The sequence below is a fragment of the Ascaphus truei genome, chromosome 1, assembly GCF_040206685.1.
Source record: "Ascaphus truei isolate aAscTru1 chromosome 1, aAscTru1.hap1, whole genome shotgun sequence".
Classification (NCBI taxonomy): domain Eukaryota; kingdom Metazoa; phylum Chordata; class Amphibia; order Anura; family Ascaphidae; genus Ascaphus; species Ascaphus truei.
In genome coordinates, this window is record NC_134483.1 from 522,887,609 (window position 1) to 522,912,407 (window position 24,799).

The following is a 24,799-nucleotide window of genomic DNA, read 5'->3' on the forward strand; positions in this document are numbered from 1 at the left end:
CTTAAGTACAAGGGAAGAAGGTACTAGGTCTGAGCTCAGGATAGGGCAACCACAGGTCTAGTCCCATCTCCTCCCCTGCCACCCAAGGAGACTGCTGTGAGTGGGGAAAACCCATGATAACATAGTTACATAGTTACATAGTTACATAGTAGATGGGGTTGAAAAAAGACGTAGGTCCATCAAGTTCAACCTATGCTAAATTTAGACAACAGATACTTTATCCTATATCTATACTTACTTATTGATCCAGAGGAAGGCAAACAAAAAAACCCCATTAAGGGGAAAAATTAATTCCTTCCTGACTCCAAGAATTGGCAATCGGATTAATCTTTGGATCAACATCCTTCTCATGTATACTTATTTGGTATATCCCTGTATACCTTTCCCATCTAAAAAGATGTCCAACCTTTTTTTGAACAAATCTATTATATCTGCCATCACAGTCTCCATGGGTAATGAATTCCACATTTTAACTGCCCTTACTGTAAAGAACCCTTTCGATTGTTGCTGGTGAAATTTCCTTTTCTCCAACCTTAAGGGATGGCCCTGAGTTCTTTGTACTGTACAAGATGCAGAGTAATAATCATAGACAACACCCAATAGTGCGACACTGTAACACTAGGCCTCGCAGGGCCGTACCCCCACACCGTGTTCCCCAACACCGTGTCCTCAGAGTCCCACACCCACCGAAATGTGTGCGACAGCGCTGACCACTAAAATTGAGTTGTAGGTTGGTGCACGTGTTGTGGAGAGGTACCTGCCGGGTGATGCCACACCCAGGCGCGCAGATGCTGTCGTGGGGATACACGGATCCAGGACGGTGGTCCGCACCACCTCCGCATCTACGGTGGGTGGGTCCCGCAAGGATTGTACCACCGTATACAATGTCTCTTTGATGCAGGTGTCTGGTCCCAGACCACCTGAAGTCAGGATGCAGCCACGTCCTGGCTGTGTCCCTCACTTTAATGCTACAGGGACAGTGTCCCTATCTATGGGCCTTGCCCTGCAGCAACCACGAGCTGAGTGGAGTCGGGGCCTAATGGAGGTTTCTGGCCTAGTGCAGAAGCCACAGACTCCTGCACACACAACCTACCCCTTCCTTGACCCAGCTCAGACTGACTCGCGGTCCCAACGCGCGAAATGTATCAATCTCTGGTGCAGAAGACAGCTGCAACCCTATTGGCTGTGTGGCATCACATGGCTAGTAACCCCAGTGGCTCCTGGGTGTTGCAGTTCTTGCGGAGTCTATTCTAACTAATGCTCCTCGCATGCCTATCACTGCGCATGCGCAAGTCTCTGATGGCCGCCGGACAGTGAAAGTACACTGCGCATGCGCCAGATCTCGCGCATGTGCAATTGGGTACAAGATTGCAGCGCCCTGTGGAGTCGGACCTCTGCGAAGCCTCTGGCAACAGGCTCAATTATTAATTGAGGTGAATTAGAGACACTATAAATCAAGATCCACCATTAAGGGAGGTCAATCTTCTCCTGAGGAAGCTGTCTGTGAACAGCGAAACGCGTTGAGCTTGAGAAGTTAGTCTGCTGCAGCTGCCACAAAGTGAAGACGACCGAGCTCCACCGCTGATCCTTTGCTGTCCGTCGCTATCCCCTTCAACCGGATGTCGTCACCCGCTTGTCGGAAGTGACGTCAGACGCCATACACCGGCGGTGAGGTTGGAGTCGCGGGAGGACGGGAGTAATTTCCTACAATCTGGGTCGGCGTTTCAACTGTCTCACGATACCTTTACATGTACATATCATTGTACTTATTGTAAGTACATTTCTTATTTCATTTCTTTGCGATAAAAGTTCCTTGCAATCTGGACCATTGGTCCGTTTTGTTTATATATTCCACATATATCTCATCTTACTTAGATTTGAGCAACATGACATCTACAAGATTCGTGTTCTAAGTGTTTCCTGAGCCAAAATATACCATCACATATGAAACTTAACCTCTTCATACCCTGACTGAGTCAGACCACTGCCTGCTTATTTTTCACCTGTTGTAAGTAGGAAATCCTAAAGAGCCAAGACATCCACTAAGCTCCGATTGTATTGATATACTGCACAATTATTGTTTTTATTTTTTCTTTATTTCTATGATGTGTTCTTGATCTCATCGCTCCCTTCCCACCCCGAACCAAGACAACAGGCTCAATTCACCAGCTGCCCCCGCAACACTCCCGGCACCCGCCGGACTCGCTGGCCACTACAGCGGCGGTAAGGGGTAGAAGGGGAACCCAGGGGAACCTAGCTACACAACAAAGAAAATTCACAGTATATATACCTATACAATCACCTACCTCACCTCTCTGCAGGTTATCCATGGAACCAACACCATAACATCACAGCACTGGAGCTGCACTGCACATGCGCCACCTACGCCTTTTGGTCACAAGCAGAGAGCTCGCATACAGCCTTTGGTCTTCATGGATTCGCTACGCTTCATGAAGGAAGAAGTGCATTGCGGTTCCTCGTGGTAACGAGGCAGAGAGGCAGGGAACAGACTTTTATTAAAGAAAACTGAAAAGTACAAAGCAGTAAAGTCGTGAGTCACTAGTGAAAATATAATGTCCTAAATCTGTTCCTGACTCCCGAGTCCTGTTCCTGACTCCCGAGTCCTGTTTCTGACTCTCGAGTCCTGCTCCTGACTCCCGAGTCCTATTTATGACTCCTAAATCCTGTCCCTGTCTCCCGAGTCCTGTTCCTGACTCCCTAGTCCTGTTCCTGATGCCTGAGTGACTGCTCTTGTCCTATGAGTTCTTATTTAATGTCAGTGTCTCACAAAGAGTGATATTTCTCATTGATGTTATGGCATTGGCAGTGGCGTATATAGCCCTGGATAGGATATGTAACCACAAATTATTTCATCGGTGAGTTTTTAACAATCCGAACAAATCCGAAAAATACACAAAGCCCGCGGGACAGATCTACGTTACACCCGTCGGGCATTATATAAAATCTGCATAACCAAGTTTCATGGAGGGATTTTAATTAATCTGTACAGATTAAAATGTAATTAATTAGACGACAAATTTTAATACATGGATTGGGTTTTTCATGAAATAAAAAGGGAAATACGGGAAACGGATTTGGATTGGTTAACCAGTCTCTAATTGTAAGTACATTCAACTGGCAACAAGATTACAGATTAGATACCTTGAATGTACAGTATGTTCCTTATATAACACTCTTCACCATTAAAATGGATTTATCGGCAGTCAAAAACTTTTTATATGATGCAATTTTAGGACATTTAGCGATTTATTTTAGTAGTAGAGTAGTATATATTTTATTTTTCAGCAAAATTATTATTATTCCCATTTATTTATTTTTGCAAACCTGCGGAACTGGAATCGGGGATTTATTTCCCCCCCAGTTTGCTAATTACTTAATGGGTTAGCACTGCCTTGTTAGTCATTCCAATGTATCTCTTCCACAATTAATTTGTAGTGGAGATACATTACCTATATTCTTTTAATTTGGTAATGTGATGAATCAACCCTGTTGACATTTGTTGAGTGTCTCAAACGGATTAATAACAGTTTGCAATTTACATGTGCTAACAGTACAGAATATATACGTTTTATTTATTGTTTTGTTCTAATGGACAGGCTCATTCCTGTACTTATTTCCAAGTAGTAAATGTTAATTCATATTGTAATCCAACAAGTGGCCGTAGTCGTGTCTACAGTAGAAAGACAACATATTTTATGGACAGTTATTACGACTAAAAACCAAATGTTCAGACCTATTGTGAATTTAAGATCAGGAAAAAGGTTCCCTTGTGAATTATAATGAAAACAAAAAGAATAAATGAAATAATGATATAAATAAACACAAAACTAATAATGGGAATAACCAAAAATGTATCAATAGTAACATCAATCAGATAACCAGTTCCTCTTGTCCTACAGTATGTTTATTAGAAGATTAAATAGCTGTGGAAATGCTATTAGAAATATTCTGTGAAAACATTGGCAAATCCTTACGATGGAAACAATTTTTCTGAATAGACCTACAACTGGTTTTTTGTAACGCATGTGATTAAAAAGAAACATCTTGACTTCCTTAGAAATCTCCCAAACGTTTTTTTGGGCTACCAACTCAAAAAGGTTTATTTTTTAATTTTTAAATAGCGTCACTGTAAAGTGTAAAATATGGGTATAACATCTCATTCTTTTATATCATTTGCCACTGAAAAGGAGTTTCATATCAAGAATGTTATCAATTGTAGCACAAAATGTGTAAAATATATGTTATACAGACCTTTTGGGATTCAAAATATTGGAAAAACAAAAAGATGTTTAAAAGGTAGAGTTTCAGATCACCTTTATAATATAAAACATATCCTGTTTTTTTTTTTTTTAACATATTAAACCATTTATTGTTCAGTTAACACACTTTTGGGAGAGTCATAGAAATGATACAGTTGCACTGATATGTTCTTTATTGTAAGTGTGGATATTTAACCCCTATGTTTTTAATATTGTATTTAATACTTACCTTGGTGTTCTGAGTTCAGCTGTTTGGGCATTGGGACCATCCCATGAAAAAGGAGCTGCAAGAGGAAGGGATTACTCTACTAAAAGGGAAAGTCTGCAAACAGCACAGAGGATTTTACACTGTCTTATTCCAAAATCTGTTTATTGCTGAAATATGGTAAACTGTTCGCAAGCTGAGTGTTGCAGAAAGAGCCTTGCCCAGGTCTTACTTTTTACTGTAATACCAATATAATTTATATCTTATATAGTAATATCATCAAGTATTCTAAAAATATATTTTATTTTACATATCATATTTAAATGTTGTCAATACTGTATGGAGTTAATTGTAACAGCTCATTTTAGGTCAATTTAAAAAAATAACTGAAAGAGGAAGGTTTTTGTTCAGGTCTGTATCACTGTGAGAGGTAAGCTGGCACTCTGCTGACAGTAATAATCTGCTGCATCTTCTACTTCCACTCTGCTGATTGTAAAAGTGTAATCAGTGTAACCAGATCCAGATTCTCTGCCACTGAACCGGTCTGGGATCCCAGATACACGGCTGCTTGCAGTATGAATAAGGAGCTTTGGTGATTGTCCTGATTTCTGTTGGTACCAGGCTAGGGAGTTATAAATGCCAGTACTGGCTTTACATGTGATTATGGCAGTTTCTCCTGGTGACACTGTGAGAGAATCCGGAGACTGCGTCATCACAGTCTGCCCACTGGAGCCTGAGGATCGGGAGAGAAATAATAATATCTGTATCACAGTTTCATGTTTAGTTATTATTGAATTTAATTGAATTCAGATCATAGTGCAAATAGATAAAGCTGGGGTATGTTAGGGAGAAAATGTAAGATAAATTAGGAGAACATGACATCTTACCTTGAATATATAACAATGATATAAACAGCAGACAGCTTTGTGGAATGATCTTCATGGCTGCAGAATGTCACTGTTACAGATCACTGAGCCATCAATTGCACAATGCACCATTTATAGCACCTGAAACTAGTAAGGAAATGTCCCCCCTGTGTGAGAACTCAGAGGCTTCCTTTATTCAAATGTCTTTATCGTGGGTGTGACCAAAGAAATTGCCAACGAATGGTCCTGTGTTCCTGTGTAAAAAGAGGACAATAAAACACATTTTTGGAATAATATGTTTTATTGGACAACAAAAAATGATTGACAAAATCCATATTACTTTCCAGATTCCACGAATTATTTGAAGGCTTTATATCATTTTGTACAGAGATGAAGTACAGTGTATGATCTCTGCTCAAATATTCCTAAAAGTACAGTTGTACCCACCAGTAGCTTAACCTGGGGGTGCAACCTCTACAATTTCTACATGTGCGAGTTGTGGGATTCTACATTATGCATCACGGTTACAGAGGCCCTGTGCTCTGTAAGAGAGCAGTCCTCCTCCATCGAAGCGATGCTGCGTCGTCATGGTGACGCAACGTAACATGGCGGCACGTTGCCATAACAATGCACCATCACATGAAGCAGTGACATCATGATGTCGCGGGACGAGGGCCGGCAGGTAAAAACTTTGCACCCCCCAATATGAATTTCTGGTTGCGTCCCTGGTACCCACAGGAAAAACTCAACTCCCCATCTGTGGTGTGAAGGTGCACTGTAAAAAAATCAAAGTTGAATGGATGGAAGAAATAAGGAAAGAAAGAAAGGAAAGTAGGACGGAAGGAGGAAAAGAGAGAAAAAAGAGGACAGGAAGGAGGAAACAAGTGAGACAAGAAGTCAGGAGGGCAGGAACCTTTCCCTTTAGGTTTCTTTAGTTAAGAGAGAAAGGTGTGTGTAATTCATATATTTAAAAATATAGAAAAAAAAGGTGGTGTGATTAGCGCTAAAAAATTAACAATATAAATACAGTGCACAAAATTGAAGTTACACTTAATTACCTTATACTGATAAGTCAGGGCTGCCAAGTGGTGCTGACCCAGAACACAGTCAGAAGAATCACAAGAAAAACAATACAAACCGGCACTGCACAAACTGCACAATAACTCCCAATTTCTTGCTGTGGATTCATCTGCATTCCTGGAAGTACAAGTATTGAAGCTGGTCTTTGTACTTTGTACTTCAATCCAATTTGGACTTTTTACAGACTCTTTTTTTACTTTCTAGGCGCCGGTTTGTATTGTTTGACATATATTTAAAAGTGATATTTTATCTAAATAGCTTAAAATTTATTTCAAAATCTTTTACTTTAACAAGCATATAGCCTGGCCTAATAACAGTCTATAGCCAGAGAAGCAATCTCTATAAGAAAGAAAAGTCCATTGAACGAGATCTGAATTAGTATGAATACTGTTTTCAGTTAATAAATGCTGCAATATTAAGTAGACTAGTCCTACAGTATTTGAAAGGTGATTTCAGGGGGTCTGGAGAGGGTTTTTTTTTTTTTTTTACAGCTGATCCCATTTTTATATGAAAGAGATGTAACAGAATATTGCAAGAACCATCTCAATGTTTATATATTGTACTAATTTGAGAGTTGAACTATAATACTGCATGTCCTTAACAAACTGGGTAGCAGAATTATGTTTATATTCTGATTTGGGGTGTATTGTTTATTATTGAGTTGTTTCTTATTAAACTGATTATTTTTTATCATCTGAAATACTTCTGTTTATAATTTTTTGTTTTGTTTCTATTTTCATACTTGGTGTGATTTCCTCAGTCACAATTGTTATTATATATATTTTGTTTAAAGCATTTAAGTATCAGCCTGACTGGTACCTAAACATATAGAATAAATCAAAGTATTACTGAATCATATGTGTAACATTATTGGGGATTTATTTCTTGTATAAACCACAAGTACATCAGGATTTTCTGTAAAGGACACATACTGCAGTATATTTCAACTTTTAAAGCATTATTTTCCTTTAGTTTATTGATATGTGTAACAAGATTAGTGTGACATGTTCACCTGTTGATATATACAGTAGCAGTGTTTGGGGAGTGAGGATGTAACTCATTTTAGTAAAAGCAAAAACCAGTTTTCTGGAAGTTAGGGGTTTTTCTCTAACTGTATCAGACGTTTAGACTGTTTCCTCATGTTACTGGTTCACTTTTCAATTTGTTTTCAGGGAGATTTGGTAGACAAATTATACATTTTCCTGCTAGCATTTTGAAGATGTCTTTGGTAAAAGGGTGTTGGTTTGTTATCTAATTTCTCTGGAGCTGTTCCTCCTTATAGGGGACAATATTGATGTATATAGAGCAGTTTAGATAAATGTTGAGTTCGGAAGAAATTTTTATTTATAGCACAAGATTCCCAATTTGCATTATTCTCTAGAGCATCGCACAGTTTAAAATGCAGATATATCGATTTTCTGGGCATTTACATGTATAAAGAGCATGTCACGTTAACTTTCCAATTTTGCATGTCCACACCCAGAATATGAACATCTAAAACTCTGTGCTACAGGTTTGAAAATCACGTGTGGGACATAAAAATACATTAGATTGCTAAATGTGTTTGTCTGAGCTATGTTATTTACACTGCTATCAGATTCTGGTATTGTGTATGGGGAACTTGCTTTGCTGAGACTTTAGTGCTGGTACCAAGACTGTTCTCTTCTGCAATCTGTTGATTTTCTATCACTGCTAAAACTGGTTTTAGATACAGGTTGAGTACTTTTAAATATATGTTTTTTATGTATAGTAATATATTGATGAAAAGTATGGGAAGGATTGAGTACCCATATGGAAAATAGCTGAAGCGCTCAAATGCAGGTATATCTCAAAATGATAATAAGCCAGACCACTGTACCAGGGTACTAACAATTGATATAGTACCTATTGTGTCATATAATGGGTACTATCCTCCTGAAGACAGGTGGTGTGTGGTGCAACCCACTCACCACCAGTCTCATTGGCAGGTTCCCCTGAAAAATATGCAAATACTCACATCCTGGTAGGGCAGGCAGGCAGGCTGTGCAGCTACTCAATGCAATACAGGGAAAAGGGAGACCAAAAAGCGCACCAGCACAAACGGAGCAGGAAGAAACCAGGACAAAAAAAATGATTAAAAGGGCACTTTAATGTGGCAAAAGACCCATCCAATGCATTTCGAACGTCGCGTCCTTGAAAAAGAACGCTGCGACGTTCGAAATGCATTGGATGGGTCTTTTGCCACATTAAAGTGCCCTTTTAATCATTTTTTTTGTCCTGGTTTCTTCCTGCTCCGTTTGTGCTGGTGCGCTTTTTGGTCTCCCTTTTCCCAGGATTGAGTACCCATCCTGTAAAGAATGTATTACATTTTCAATAAAAAATACATCAAGTTGTACCACAGTTTAGTATTAAGTATTGTTTTTTCAGATTGTAGCCAGTAATTGTCTTTGCTGTTTTATAAAAAAGATGATTATTGGTAAAGTACTGTATTGTACTCTCTGTCTCCCTCTCAAGCTTTGGGCCGTTCCTTTCTCCCTGTACCTTGTGCAGTCTAAACTGTTTCCTTCTGAGTCTGTCTTGCAGTTACTCCTTTTGGAGAGATTGCTGCCTCTGCTAAAGTTTCTCCCAACTGCTGTGAGAGAGCTTTGCTTCTTACCTATGCCTTTTTTTTTATACAACCCCAAAACAATTTCCCCCTTTTATTTCTGTTTATGTTATCACAATAAATATTTCAGAAAATAAAGAAGACTCAATTTTTCATAGAAGTAAGAATTGAGTTAACTGCCTGTCTCAACACATTAGCCACAGTAAGCCTGGGACAGAACAACATACAGTATATACAGTATGTTGTTTGAGTAAATTGTAACAGCAAACTTACTGTATTTGGGGTACATTTTAAAACAGGCGGTGAGATCGTAGCCTGTTCAAATCTTGGGAGTTCCTGATTATACCATTATATGTTTTAAAGATTGTTCACTGTGTAAGTGCGCTTTTTATGGGTTTTAAAACTTGAAACATGAACAAGATTTTGTGCTGTCTGCATTATTGTGTCATATTTCTATTTCCCTGGGAGTTTTCTGCTGATCAGACTATCCGAACCACAGATTTGGATACAGTATGTCTGTATATCTTTATTTATATAGCACCAACCATGTACGTAGCGCTTCACAGCAGAAATACATGGGTCACAATTAAACACATAATGTTAATAAGCACTTGAGGAATATAATTAGGAAATGGAATCCCTGCCCTGAAGAGCTTACAATCTACAGTAAGTGGTAACATACAGAAACAAACACCTAGGGGATATTTGTGTATTAAACCGTGTGAAAAAATAATAATGTTATTTACAAAGTGGGTGTAACGGTGAAGGGGTTATCCAGGCTCACTAATAAAGGTTCAGCCAACTTGGTTACATCTGATCAATGTGTTGGGGTCCTAGAGTATCAGCAAGTGGACCCAGATGTTCTACCTGCATTACTGTGACTGTGTGCAAGTTAAGCGACATTAAAGGTTTCTGTGTGTTTTGCCTTTCCTGGGATGCTGGGACCAGGAGATTTCTAGGCTGTAAGTTTAAGGGTGGGTTTGTCAGAAAAAGTTTTTACAGAATGTTTCTATGTGTAGCCAGGTCACCCTTTGTTCCCTGCGATCCCCATCACCTCCATGGCCAGGATCGATGGCGGGTGCTGCTGGAGGCCAGCGGCAGACCCGACGGCCATTCCGGAGGGTGGGGGCCGAGGAGGGAACACTCCGGTACGCTGGAGATCTCCGGCGGCTCCTGTGCAGGACTCCGCCATGTCGCGCCGGTTCACGCATGCGCAGTAAGTCCCCGGCGGCCCGACAGAGTTGCGCATGCGCAGGGCTAGCTAGCAAGTTACGACAGTCCTTAGGAGAGCGCGTGAGTGCAGGGACAGTTCAGGAGAGGTTGCGACGGCCATTAGGGATTCGCGCAGGCGCAGGGAAGGCGTGCACGCGGCCCCAATGTGTTTGCAGCCTCCACGGGACTACAACTCCCATGAGGCTTAGGGCCAAGCACACCAGGTGCCTCAGTGTGGCCAATGAGGGCCAAGGATCTCTAGAGGGAGAAAAAGGATACATTTCGCAGCACGCTAGTTAGTTGGAGCTTGGAGCAGGAAGGGGAAGGAAGTGTGCAGGGAGCGAGTGAAGCTCCTGCACCAAGCAAGGTCCCCCACATCCCAGGTAGGCCCCAACTCCCCACCAGGTTAGTGGGTAATTGATAGGGACGGCCCCAGTTAGGGACTCTGCCCTTAGTGTGAGTGCTGTCTTGTCAGAGTCACGGCTGTCAGTGCTGTGAGGTCTGGCAGGCAGACACAGTGTTGTGCAGCACGTTTGCTGTACGTACCAAGTAGGTGGCAGTGCGTTACTGCAAGTACTAGGTACTAGGTAGTTAGAGTTAGGACCGGGAAGAGCTAGGGGGATGGGATAGGCCAGTTAACCCCTTAGGTCCCAGGTAGGTCCTCACTCCCCAGCTTGTGGTGCTACAGGGACAGGCCCTAGGTTAGGGACCCTGTCACGTAGTGCCAGTGATAGATAGGGACACAGCAGACGCTGCGCTTCCTGATAGGAGACTTGGGCTCAAGTTTGTGCCCAGAGAGAAAGACTATCTTCAGGGTGGGATCGCCCCTGGCGGACCCCAAGCAAGGATTTACCGGACCGGATCAGACGGGATCCCAGAGCGACAGATCCTTTGTGAAGTCACTTGCAGGCCCGAGTGCAGGAGCACTCGGCAGGTACTCTATAAGTGCACCAGCAGATCATAACATTCTCTTAACACATAGTGGCAGCGCTGACCACGGGACAAAGAGGTTGGGCTGTGGGCACCGTGGGGGGGATGTTATAAAGTTGTGATGTTATGAGTATGATGTAATAGTTATCATTTATTCATTCAGTAAACCTGTTATCCATAATACTGGTGTATGTGGTTTCTGGGTGGGTTCCTATGTTAGGGTCATTCTACATTTCCATAGAATCCTACATAGGTGGAGGCACTGAAACCAAGAAACGTTCCAGAGGATTCACCCCAGGCTCTCACTAGCGGAGGCTCAGGCCTCCTGTGGGCCTGACAGGTATACGCACCACACCTGATAACACCGTATGTTCTCCACACCCTCACTATATCTGCGATTGGGTGGGGGAATACCCGTTACATTTGGAGGCGCTGCTGAGAGAGACTTGGGGTGCCCTGTTCCATTTTTTTCCAAATTGTCCAATTCCTATTGTTTTCACAATGTTTGTAAAGTCTGGACACGAGGTCCTTGCCTGGGCTTTGAGGCAATATATGGAACCTGGCCAGGTGGTGGCGGTAGGAGGCCTGCCCGCAACTATACCCGCGGTTGGGGTCCAGTCTTATATGCGTAGAATTTCTTGGTGGCTGTGTGCATGTGTTTTAGATGAAGAACAGGATCCCACGTCCACATGGAAAACGATACTTTTTGTAGCAACCCCCACTAAGGATATATGCCTGGCAGAGGCACCGTCTGCACTGTTTATGGCCGGGGGCCCATCTCAGGGGTACCCCCTAGTCTACGCCGACCCAGCCAAATGGTGTCTCCTGCCAGAGCAGGAGAGCGCACGTGCTGATGACTGCCAGCCTGCACAGAATGATGTTGCAACAATCTGTCCGGGTTTGGCACGAAAATCAGAGCCCCGCCCCTGTGATGTGAGTGACACAGCGCAAAGCCAGAACCACTCCCTGGTAGAAAGTGCCCTGCCTTCACATTCCACCAGGGGGAGCAAGCACTGTGATCTTCAACCCAACGTTGATGCAGTAATAGACTCTTTCTTCTCTGAGGATGAGATGATGTATGAGGATGAGATAGACTGTCAGGACATACACCCGTAATGTGAATGTGCCCTGGCGAGTGCCAGGAATAGATGTCCTGGTGCTAATGTGCCCCTGCCTGCACGAAGCCTCTAGAGAGGGAGCTAACATGTCCCAGTTACCGCTAGACTTCAAGACAACCGAGGTGGACGGAGAACCGTGTATACAGTGCTTTAGCCCCACCTGTGACTGTTCTAGAGGCGCACTGGCGTGGGAGCCCAAATGTGATTCTGCGGTGAAATTTTCTTGATGCCTATTGTACCCCAGCCTACAGAGCCAGCTAAGGAGCCAAGCGAGCCATGGGCGGAGAAGAGCGCGACCCAGTGGAGGTACCGGAGCACGCCAGCTTCGTACCAACAACCACTTGTTGTATCGCAGAAGACCCCGGTGACTCCCTTGCGGAGGATCCAATCGTGATATTCTCCGAGGAAGAGGTTGAAGTCCCATCGGTGGCGATGTGCCTACCGGCGAACCACCCCAGCGATGATACAGAGGAATCACAGGGTATGGTGTATATACCCCCACCTTCTTTTAGTGATTCCAGCGACCAACCGCTTGTGGTGATGTGCCTGCCGGCGGACCACTCTAGTGAAGTCATCGAGCCAACTATCTCGGCGGATACAGAGCCTGCAGTGGGTCCGTGTGCCCTAGAGGAGGTGTATCCAGATGCTGCGGACCCTGCTGTGGGCCCATGTGCCCTACAATGGCCAGTCTGGCCTACTCCATTGGTACCTTCGGTCCCCAGCTTGGGATCAGTACCTAACAAAGACAAGGGTGAATTGACTGCCCCAGGGGTGTCGGGTGTGAGCCTCCAGGTGACCGCGGAGCACGATAGCTCCTTAAGTCTGGTCACCAGGGCGAATGGCTCCACTCTGCATCGCGTCCTGGCGGAGGTGTCCTCCTTAGAAGGTAGCTGTCCAGTGGTGCGAGTGGACCCATACCTACCTGCCCGTGTTCCAGATGAAGAGGAACCCATCGTAAGCCAGAGGAGTGGTGAGGAACCTCCTTACTTCACTAAGGCTCCTGAACCGAGTGTGAGACCGTGTGCTCTGACCCAAATGGTCCCAGGACTGGGATCCCACACTCCCGAGTTTCCAGCGAGTAAGTGGACTGCCCCAGAAAAGCCGGGGACAGGTCTAGAGACAGCCGAGGTGGGAACTGACAGCGTTCCCGAGGACCTGTTGGCCACCGTGAATCACCGCCATGGTAAAGTATTTACCTCTTACTCCCTGTCAGGTGAAACAGAGACATTGTCCATTGTTCGCTTCCCAGTGGAAGCCTCGCAAGTATGTAGGGACAAAGACTGTGTGGAGAGGTATTCAGGGAAAGCTGCCTCCTTTAAGCCCAAAAAGGATCGCTCCATTCACCATGTGGTGGACCGCGGAAAAGGTCAAGACCTCCTGGCCTACTGCATCCATGCCACGGATGGCCGGGTAAAGGTCTGGCCAAGAGACACTGTGCTATTCCTTCCACCAGGGGGAGGAAGTAGTACAGAACCGGTGACTGTTACCCCAGAGCGTGCTCTACAGGAGATTCACCAAGGGGAGGCTCACGGACACAAAAGTGAGGTACCCCCATCTGATCAGTTAAGGGCACCCCACAAATGGTCTCAGCTGGCCTCGGGTATCGTATGTGAATTTCATTGTAACCAGTCATATAATTGCCATGTGATGAGTTGTATTTTCTATGCTCTGCATTTTGATTATATAACCATTATGCCGTGTGATGTCGTTCCCCAAGCGGGGACATTGGGTTTATCACCAGGGGGAGAGTGTAGCCAGGTCACCCTTTGTTCCTTGCGACCCCCATCACCTCCGTGGCCAGGATAGATGGCGGGTGCTGCCGGAGGCCAGCGGCAGACCCGACGGCCATTCCGGAGGGTGGGGGCCAAGGAGGGAACACTCCGGTGCGCTGGAGATCTCCAGCGGCTCCTGTGCAGGGAGCCACCATGCCGCACCGGTTTGCGCATGCGCAGTAAGTCCCCAGCGGCCCGACAGAGTTGCGCATGCGCAGGGCTAGCTAGAAAGTTACGGCAGTCCTTAGGAGGGCGCGTGAGTGCAGGGACAGTTCAGGAGAGGTTGCGGCGGCCATTAGGGATTCGCGCAGGCCCAGGGATGGCGTTCACGCGGCCCCAATGTGTTTGCAGCCTCCACGGGACTACAACTCCCATGAGGCTTAGGGCCAAGCACACCAGGTGCCTCAGTGTGGCCAATGAGGGCCAAAGATCTCTAGAGGGAGAAAAAGGATACATTTCGCGGGCTTGCAGCACGCTAGTTAGTTGGAGCTGGGAGCAGGAAGGGGAAGGAAGGGTGCAGGGAGCGAGTGAAGCTCCTGCACCAAGCAAGGTCCCCCACATCCCAGGTAGGCCCCAACTCCCCACCAGGTTAGTGGGTAATTGATAGGGACGGCCCCAGTTAGGGACTCTGCCCTTAGTGTGAGTGCTGTCTTGTCAAAGTCACGGCTGTCAGTGCTGTGAGGTCTGGCAGGCAGACACAGTGTTGTGCAGCACGTTTGCTGTACGTACCAAGTAGGTGGCAGTGCGTTACTGCAAGTACTAGGTACTAGGTAGTTAGAGTTAGGACCGGGAAGAACTAGGGGGATGGGATAGGCCAGTTAACCCCTTAGGTCCCAGGTAGGTCCTCACTCCCCAGCTTGTGGTGCTACAGGGACAGGCTCTAGGTTAGGGACCCTGTCATGTAGTGCCAATGATAGATAGGGACACAGCGGACGCTGAGCTTCCTGAAAGGAGACTTGGGCTCAAGTTTGTGCCCAGAGAGAAAGACTATCTTCAGGGTGGGATCGCCCCTGGCGGACCCCAAGCAAGGATTTACCGGACCGGATCAGACGGGATCCCAGAGCGACAGATCCTTTGTGAAGTCACTTGCAGGCCCGAGTGCAGGAGCACTCGGCAGGTACTCTATAAGTGCACCAGCAGATCATAACATTCTCTTAACACATAGTGGCAGCGCTGACCACGGGACAAAGGGGTTGGGCTGTGGGCACCGTGGGGGGGATGTTATAAAGTTGTGATGTTATGAGTATGATGTAATAGTTATCATTTATTCATTCAGTAAACCTGTTATCCATAATACTGGTGTATGTGGTTTCTGGGTGGGTTCCTATGTTAGGGTCATTCTACATTTCCATAGAATCCTACATAGGTGGAGGCACTGAAACCAAGAAACGTTCCAGAGGATTCACCAAAGGCTCTCACTAGCGGAGGCTCAGGCCTCCTGTGGGCCTGACAGGTATACGCACCACACCTGGTAACACCGTATGTTCTCCACACCCTCACTATATCTGCGATTGGGTGGGGGAATACCCGTTACATATGTATCGGGGTTCCGGAGTTATGGGATACCCCAAAAGTTGGATCCGGGAATCGAGTAAGATTCTCAAATACAGCCTAGCACATTACTCCGGTCAAACTCTGACTCTGAAAACGTTCTTATGACTCACCGCCAGGATTCCTGCTGCAGCATCATCCAGACACGGTAAACGGGCATGAAGGGGTTAATGTTTACCTGCAGCCATCCATGGGGTCCCTAGTATAACAGGGGGTCCCTAGTATAAGGAGCGGTACCCAGATACATGCACAGGTACCTTTAACCTATGTGATAAAGCTGAGCAGGATTTATTGTGTGAACAAAGTTAAATGTTATTTCTAAAGTGTGCCAAAAATGAGGCTAGTGAGTGTAGGCAATTAATACTATCACTCCATCTCTGACACCAGAATAGGAACTTATGCATTTCATCACACAAAAGACAGGACACAGTACATTTTATTTAAAGAGTTATATTCAATAGGTATATGCACTGAACCTGTATATGAACTGTGGAATTTCCAAGTCATGGATTCTGAGAGACCAGAAGGCTACCAAGCTTGGTGCCTATGTGTCTATGCGGAGTCAGGACTTGAAAGCCTCAGGGATGCCAAGGTGTTAGAACAGGAGGGGTACTGCAGTTCTGCTTGAGTACACGCATCCTGGTCTAACACAGGGCTATATCCAGCCCCCCCCCCCTTGCCAGAACCCAGACTCTGTGGAGCTTGGGCAGCGGGTGGCCTCAGTATGCAAAGAGACAGAGGTGCCAGGTTGGCGCATGGCCCTTTACAGACTGAAAAAATGTGCCCTCGCGGCTTTACAACACCGGAAAATTGGTGGTTGGCTGGCAGAATTCCCACGATCTGATAGACTGAAGACATTGGGAAGGAGACCCTGAAACCCATAAGGGGACTTGAAGCCAATGAGGAGCACAGATTCCAAGCGCCAAAGCAACAGTGGCAAATTCAGAGATGCTCTGTACTGAATAGACGTGAGCCGGCTTCAAGGATTTTCAACTCAGAAAAGTTTGTCCTGCTTTTGAGAACGTAGCAATCACGGGTGACATTGTATACCGAAATCAGTTCCAGGACTTTCGTGAGTACCTACCGACCAAGGGAAAGGGCTCCTACAGAGGTCATTTTTGCGAATTTCATTCTAAGGATAGATTTATTCGTTAGCCTCATTACCAGTAAGTGTGTTAACCCTGTAAATTGTGTTACATTGTGTATATGGCTTTTCCTGAAATAAATGACAATTTATGTTACCTTATTGCTTTGCTCAATCAATGATCCTGGTATTAAAAGGTGTTAATAAACCTGGTCTCCCATGACAGTGGGGAACACTTAAAATCCTCTAATACAGTATGTGAAATTGTGAATGATTATGTAGCGGGGTACCTGTAGCTACTGTTTCTCTGGCCTCTCCAGCACCATAAGTCCCAGTAAAGAGAGGGCAGTGTTGGGAGTAAATCTTTCAGGGCCTGGTTATGTTATTGCATAGGAAGTTAGTTAATACAATTCAGGATTAACCTGGTACAACAAGGGCCTAAGGCTGGTAGGGGGCTGGCTTACAAGGCACTACCCTGGGGAAGAGTGGGTTCCTTTAGAGTAAGTGGTTCTGGGAGGCAGTCCTGTGTTCTTCTACCTGTGTGGAGGAAGCATGTAAAAGCTTCTCCTGGATAGAAATGGGCTGAATCCTTAGGGGTAAGGAAGTTGAATCCTGTTAGGGGGTAAGGAAGTTGACAAAGGGTGCTTAGGGTCTCAAGCCCTGGGTACTGCCTTCAGGGAAATGGAGAATGTCATGCTGTGCTGTACCAAATAAAGATCTGTTGTACTGCCCATGGTGTGATGTCTTATTCTGATGCCAGAGAAAGAGTTGCCTATGAGGACCATCCTGGCTATCCCAGGATCCTCATGGGATGGAGGCGCTGCACTGAAGGAAGAAAAACCATCTGAAAGCCTGTCCTGATGTCTCCCCACCACATTGCTGAGCCCTCAGTCCATTTGTCACACCAACAGGTAAGCACCAGCACCAGAATACACCAGGTAGCTATATGATCTCTCGAAAGGGGGGAGGGCAGTGCTACATTTGGAGGCGCTGCTGAGATACCATTAGGGAAGGCTTTTGCAGCACGAGACTGGGATATAAACTCAGAGGGTCCATGGGTTTAGTGTCCAAAGGAGACTCTATGGGATCTTAAGTACCGTATGTACTGTACCCCCCACCAAAGGGAGCTGCAGTGTGTATAGCCTCTGAGTGCCAAGAAGAGGTGCAAGTTTAGTGTCCCAGAGGGCTCTACTTGATCTTGAGGACCGGACCCCCACTAAAGGGAGCTGCTGTCTGCGCTGTTCCAATTTATTCTGCCGTTTGTGCACGCGCGTTGTCCCATGGGGCTCTCTGGGATCTTGATGATCGGACCTCCCACCAAAGGGAGTGTGGACTATCTGAACTGTGTCATGAAATTCATGTGTGTGTGAGGTGTCCCAGGGGGCTCTATGGGATCTGGAGGACCGGACACCCATCAAAAGGAGCTGCGACATGTGAAATGGCAGTTGCCACTGAAAATGGGTGACTTGTTCAACCAGTTGCAAGAAATCTGACTGCAATATGTATTCGTTTGGCGCGAAGCCTAGCTGTGCCCTCTTTCAGGAGTTATCTGGGTTTGGCACGAAAGCCAAGCCACACCCTGTTCTCTGATGCTATACTAAAGAATCACTGGAGGGAGGAGTTGAAGGCGTGCCTAACTATTTCTGTGCAGCGGGTGTGGGGAGTCAGCACAAGACGCACGTGGTTGACTTGCAGAGAAGATGCATGCCCCACCGCTCTCTCTCACTCAGCAAATCAGCTATGAATACGAAGCATGGCCCTGACTGCCCTCTAGGAGGTCTGATGCTGCTTCCCAATGAAGGGGAGAAATCTCTTCACCTGGTCTGCCCGTTATGTGATCGGGTGGGACCTGATCTGGGATCTACTTCCCGGTGCTCTGGGTTTAAAGCACTGTATCTCCACCCCAAGAGATCTATAGCGGAGACCCCCAAGACCCCGCTGTATACTGGGGAACTGCCTGGTCTCACTGAGCGAGTGTTGGTGGACATGGCTGGAAAGTCCCTTTAAGACTATCGACCAGACTACCTGACCCTGACCTTACTACCTGACTCCTGATCAGTAAATTGGCCAGTCTCGGTCGATTGTATGGTGTTGGCACAAGGAGTATGGACTCTGGAGCGGGCTCTCAGGGTGTTGAATGAGGCCTCCGCCGCTCCCAAAGTAAAGGCCTTCTCATCCATCTCGAGCCCCGACATCTTTCAGGAGATGTCGGTTCGGGACGCCGACCACCGTTGGTCCAATGTCCTCGGAGGAATACCCCAGCTACTGTTGCAGTGCAAAGACATCTGTGAGGCCCAAGATCGAGCCATGGCCTATATTACTGCCTCTACCGAGCGCACGGACGAGGTGATCAGCGTGGAGTGATATCTACTAGTAGCTTTTACTACTCTTTCGAATCCTGTGACTTCCCCAGCGCTGTCAAGGGAGGTCGACTCAGATGACTCGGCTGGATGGATGGAACCTGCAACCACCCCTGCTGCTCCGGTGAGTACCTCTACGGAGAATCTATTCTTGCTTCAGTGGAGGGCCTGAAAGCAAGATCCCGACAAGGAGAAGGTTTGGCCTTCTGCCACCTTGCACATGGGGGCGCTTGCCAAGCCTCCAGCTGCAGCTGTACTCTGCCCAAGGGCGAGGACAGTTAAAGGCCTTAATATGGACCTCCAATCCGGTTGCCAACAAAATTGGGATTCAGGACATTGCTGCTGTTCCCACTAGGGAGTACACTGCATGCCCGCAGGAAAGAGACTTTGAGGTGCTAGACCCGCCCCAATTGCCCCATTCTGCCCGTTCTCCCAGCCCTGAACTCAGTCCCTGAGGCTCTGACTATGGCGACAGGTGCCAGCCACTGTCCCTTCGACCTGTGTCCCCTGTAATGTCTGTGGCCCCATCTCACATTGCGGGTGCCCCATCTGTACGGGATGTAATATGTGGATGGAATGATGCACTGCCTTGGTAGGATCCCCTGTATAGAGGCTACGTGCAGCATCTGCAATGGACCAGGTTTGTGCTTGAGAGAGGTCCCCAGATAAACCATTGGTGGAAGGAAGGCAGGTTCACTCCTGAACAGGAAGCAGAGATTATGAGGGAGTGCAACGCGAAGGTAGAGGCAGGTATTTTCTCTTCCATGGGTGGAAAGGAGCCTTTTAGCGAATCTCTGTGGGAATGGCGCATCTACTGGGTATTGCCAGATCAAGCGTACGGGCATAATTTGACAAAGGGTAGCTGCGCTGGTTCTTGTTCAGAAATTTAGACAGGACAAAGTCATGTCTACAGTGGAAAGATAACATATTTTATGGACAGTTCTTACAACTAAGAACCAATTATTCAGATCTATGTGAATTTCAGATCAAGAAAAAGAGTTTTCGAATTATAATGATGTAGCCATGTGTAAAATTGGGGTACATATCTCTTTCTCATGCTGGCAGTAAACCTGGTAAGTATGCAGGATTGCCAGTAGTCATCATGGAGGTTTGCCCTCAACCCCTGGTGATGTGTAAGATAGTAGCAAAGGAAGTGACAGCCTGTCTGTGTCCCCTGTTGGTGACACAGAAAAGAGGTGGGTCTTTCTGGAAGCTGATATATTGCACAGCACTTCCTAAAGTTAGTTCAGTCCTGTTGGTGTTCTGACTCTGTTCAGGAGAGTCATATGGAGGTCTGCAACAGTGTTGCAGGGGCTGATGCAAGAGCTGTGAGTCTGTGCAGCTAAAAGCAGACAGAGAAGCTGGTGAATCTCTGTGAGGGGAGAGGTGGAGAGCAACTCTATTAGAGAAGAAGGAACCTTCCTAATGGAGTGCAGCAAAGGAATGAGCGGCTAAGCTGCTCGCTGTGAGGGCAGCTGGCCCATACCACCAAGCAACAATTTAGATGCCCTGTTCAAAGACAACCCCACTGTGTGAGTGTGAAGTTACTCTCCAGCGGAAGGCACTGCCAAGAAGGAGTTCCTCATCAGAACCATCTCCTTGCGGACGCAGAGATCCTGATGAGGTGGAGGCGCTGCACTGGATATAGGTAGGACTCAAGCACACTACCTCAGCTGCCTGTCTGGGTTGGCAATCCCCACACAACATCATGCGGGAGACTCAGGAGTCCTGTTGCCAACAGGTGCACCATCAGACACGACCATGTAATGGGGACTGGTTAGACCACAGGGGCCAATGTGAGATTGGGTGGGTCAGTCAGGCCAGAAAATCCGTTACAATGAAAACAAAGCATAAAAGAAATAAAGATAAAATTAAATGCAAAACTAATAATGGGAATAACCATTAATGTATGAATAGTCATAAAATCGAACAGCTAAAAATTGGACAAGAAGAACTGTTTATTAGAAGATAAAATAGTTGTGGGAATGCTATTATAAATATTCTGGGAAAACTTTCTTTAGATGGAAACTACTGTATTTTGCCAAATAGACCTGAAACAGTTTTTTGTTATGCATATAATTAAAATGAAACATCTTAAGTTTAAGATCCCCTCAGAAATCTCCCAAAGGTATTTTTGGGTTACAAACTGAAAAGGTTTTTTTTTTTTTTTTTTTTTTTTAAATGGTCACTAAAGTGTCAAACATGGGTATAAAATCTTATTTTTTAAATATAATTTGTCACTAAAAAGGAGTTTCATATCAAGAATGTTATCAATTGTTGCACAAAATACGTAATATATACTGTATGTTATATAGCCCCCCTGGGATTCAAAATATTGGAAAAACAAAAATATGTTTAAAAGGTCGAGTTTCAGATCACCTTTATAATATAAAAAAAATCCTTCTTTTTGTTTTTTAATGTAATGGTGTTTCCTCTACCCGATGGGAGATTCTGCCATTACAATGTGCATGTGGTGCATGCTACCTGTTGGTAAGCAGGAGGGCTGAGTCGTCCACCGATGTTTGTGGGGACACAGGACAGGTTTCTGGGGTACATACTCCACATGGTTCTCTAGCAGTGCAGTGCCTCCATCTGTCGAAGGCTCCAGATGTATGGAGGTGATCTCCTACAATAGAAATACTCCCTCTGCTTCCCCAGTAAGATCACACACCAGGCAGGAGGTATATGAACAGGAGCAACTTTATTGGTTCAGCACTCACAGTCACGGCAGTGGCCTGCCCAATACAGACTCTGGATCGGCTACCAAGCTGTAGGATGGTCCCTGGATATCACTAAGGTCAAGGGCCCTCGCAGATGTCCTTGCTCTTCCCTGCCCCTGTAGCGGAAGCAGGGAAAAGGTACACACTCACTCTCCCCCAAGGGGAAGAGAACCAGAGAAGGCCCAATGTTCAGCCGCTCTGATGTGTGACATGCCTCTCTCAAGTGGGGAGAGGCACTACCTAAATTTGGGCAGCAATCCCCTTAAGTATAGCCAGGAGGAGGGCACCAGGTCTGACCCAGGATTGGGCAACCCAGGCCTGGTTCCATCTCCTCCCCTATCTCTCAAGAGCCCTGCAGGGAGTGGGGAAAACCCATTATAAGTACTGGTAGGCCTGGTCTTTCCAAGACTTACTGCAAGTGAGGGCAGATTGGTAACAAAGACCCAGTTCTCGCTACATTAACATAATAAACCATTAAGTGCTCAGTTAACACACTTTTGGGAGTGTCATAGAAATTATACAGATGCACCGATATGTTTTTAATTCTAAGTGTTGATATTTATCACCTATGTTTATAATACAATATTTAATTCTTACCTTGGTGCTCTGAGTTAAGCTGTTTGGGCATTGGGATCATCCCATGAAAAAGGAGCTGCAATAGGAAGGGATTACTCTACTAAAAGGGAAAGTCTGCAACCAGCGCAGAAGATTTTACACTGTCTTATTCCAATATCTGCTTATTGCTGAAGGTTGGTAAACTTTTGAGCAGGCTGAGTCTTGCAGAAAGAGCCTTGCCCAGGTCTTATTTACTATTGTAATATCAATATAATTTATATCTCATATAGTAATATCATCAAGTATTGTAAAAATATATTTTATTTTACATATGCAAATTTATATGGTATAAAAATGGAGTATATTGTAACAGTAAGCTCATTTTAGGTAAATTTAAGAACATTACTGAAAGAGGAAGGTTTTTGTTCAGGGCTGTATCACTGTGAGAGGGTAGCTCTGTCTCTGCATACAGTAATAATCTGCTGCATCTTCTGCTTCCACTCTGCTGATTGTAAGAGTGAAATCAGTTCCAGATCCACTGCCACTGAACCGCTCTGGGATCCCAGATGCACGGTTAATTGCATCATAGATAAGAACCTTTGGTGATTGTCCTGATATCTGTTGATACCAGGCTACATAGACGTTAATGCCAGTACTGGCTTTACATGTGATTATGGCACTTTCTCCTGGTGACACTGTGAGAGAATCCGGAGACTGAGTCATCACAATCTGCCCACTGGAGCCTGAGGAACGGGAGAGAAATAAAAATATCTGTATCACAGTTTCATGTTTAGTTATTATTGAATTTAATTGAATTCAGATCATAGCGCAAATAGATAAAGCTGGGGTATGTTAGGGAGAAAATGTAAGATAAATTAGGAGAACATGACATCTTACCTTGAATATATAACAATGATATAAGCAGCAGACAGCTTTGTGGAATGATCTTCATGGCTGCAGAATGTCACTGTTACAGATCACTGAGCCATCAAGTGCACAATGCACCATTTATAACACCTGAAACTAGTAAGGAAATGTCCCCACTGTGTGAGAACTCAGAGGCTTCCTTTATTCAAATGTCTTTATCGTGGGTGTGACCAAAGAAATTGCCAACGAATGGTCCTGTGTTCATGTGTAAAAAGAGGAAAATAAAACACATTTTTGGAATAATATGTTTTATTGGACAACAAAAAATGATAGACAAAATCAATATTACTTTCCAGATTCCGCTAATTATTTGAAGGCTTTATATCTGTTTGTACACAGATAAAGTACAGTGTATGATCTCTGCTCAAATATTCCTAAAATACAGTAGTACCCATCAGTAGCCCAACCAGGGGAGTGCAAGGGTGCATCTGTACCCTCAAGAATTTCTACATGGGCGAGTTGTGGGGTTCTACGCTATGCATTGTGGTTACAGAGGCCCTGTGCTCTTCCCCACAGCAATAAAACTGATTGCCGGGGGAGAGAGCGGGACCTCTGAAAGAGAGCATTCCTCCTCCATCGAAGTGGCGCTGCGTCGTCATGGTGACACAACGTAACATGGCGGCACGTTGCCATAACAATGCACCATCACATGAAGCAGTGACATCATGATGTCGCGGGACGAGGGCCGGCAGGTAAAAACTTTGCACCTCCCAATATGAATTTCTGGTTGCGCCCCTGGTACCCACAGGAAAAACTCAACTCCCAGCCTGTGGTGTGAAGGTGCACTGTAAAAAAAATCAAAGTTGAATGGATGGAAGGAATAAGGAAAGAAAGAAAGAAAGAAAGAAAGGAAAGTAGGACGGAAGGAGGAAAAGAGAGAAAAAGGAGGACAGGAAGGAGGAAACAAAGGAGACAAGAAGTCAGAGGACAGGAAGCTTTCCCTTTAAGTTTCTTTAGTTAAGAGAAAAAAGTGTGTGTAATTCATATATTTAAAAGTGATATTTTTTCTAACTAGCTTAAAATTCATTTAAATATCTTTTGCTTTAACAAGCATACTGCCTGGGCCTAATAACAGTCTATAGCCAGAGAAGCAATCTCTATAAGAAAGAAAAGTCCATTCAACGAGATCTGAATTAGTATGAATAGTGTTTCTCAGTTAATAAATGCTGCAATATTAAGTAGAATAGTCATACACTATTTGAAAGGTGATTTCAGGGGAGTATGGAGAGGGTTTTTTTTTTTTACAGCAGATGCCTTTTTTATATGAAACAGATGTAACATAATATTGCGAGAATCATCTCAATGTTTATATATTTGTAACGGTGTTTCTGACCTGGCCTGACCCACCCAATCTCATATTGGCCCCTGTGGTCTAACCAGTCCCCATTACAGTGTGATGTCTGGTGGTGCACCTGTTGGCAACAGGACTCCTGAGTCTCCCGCATGATGGTGTGTGGGGATTTGCCAACCCAGACAGGCAGCTGAGGTAGTGTGCTGAGTCCTACCTATATCCAGTGCAGCGCCTCCACCTCATCAGAATCCCGGCGTCCGCTGG

The 24,799-nt window shown here is 45.1% G+C and overlaps 1 long non-coding RNA gene and 1 gene segment (V, D, J or C); both read right to left on the bottom strand.

The window, feature by feature from the left end:
• LOC142466718 (Ig kappa chain V region Mem5-like) overlaps positions 1–24,799 on the bottom strand; it is a 278,826-nt gene that overhangs the window by 234,561 nt on the left and 19,466 nt on the right.
• LOC142472195 (uncharacterized) lies at positions 4,772–5,483 on the bottom strand. Its single transcript, XR_012789622.1, has 2 exons — positions 5,373–5,483; positions 4,772–5,218 (listed from the first exon to the last, which is right to left on the bottom strand). It is a non-coding gene; the product is annotated as an uncharacterized LOC142472195 (long non-coding RNA).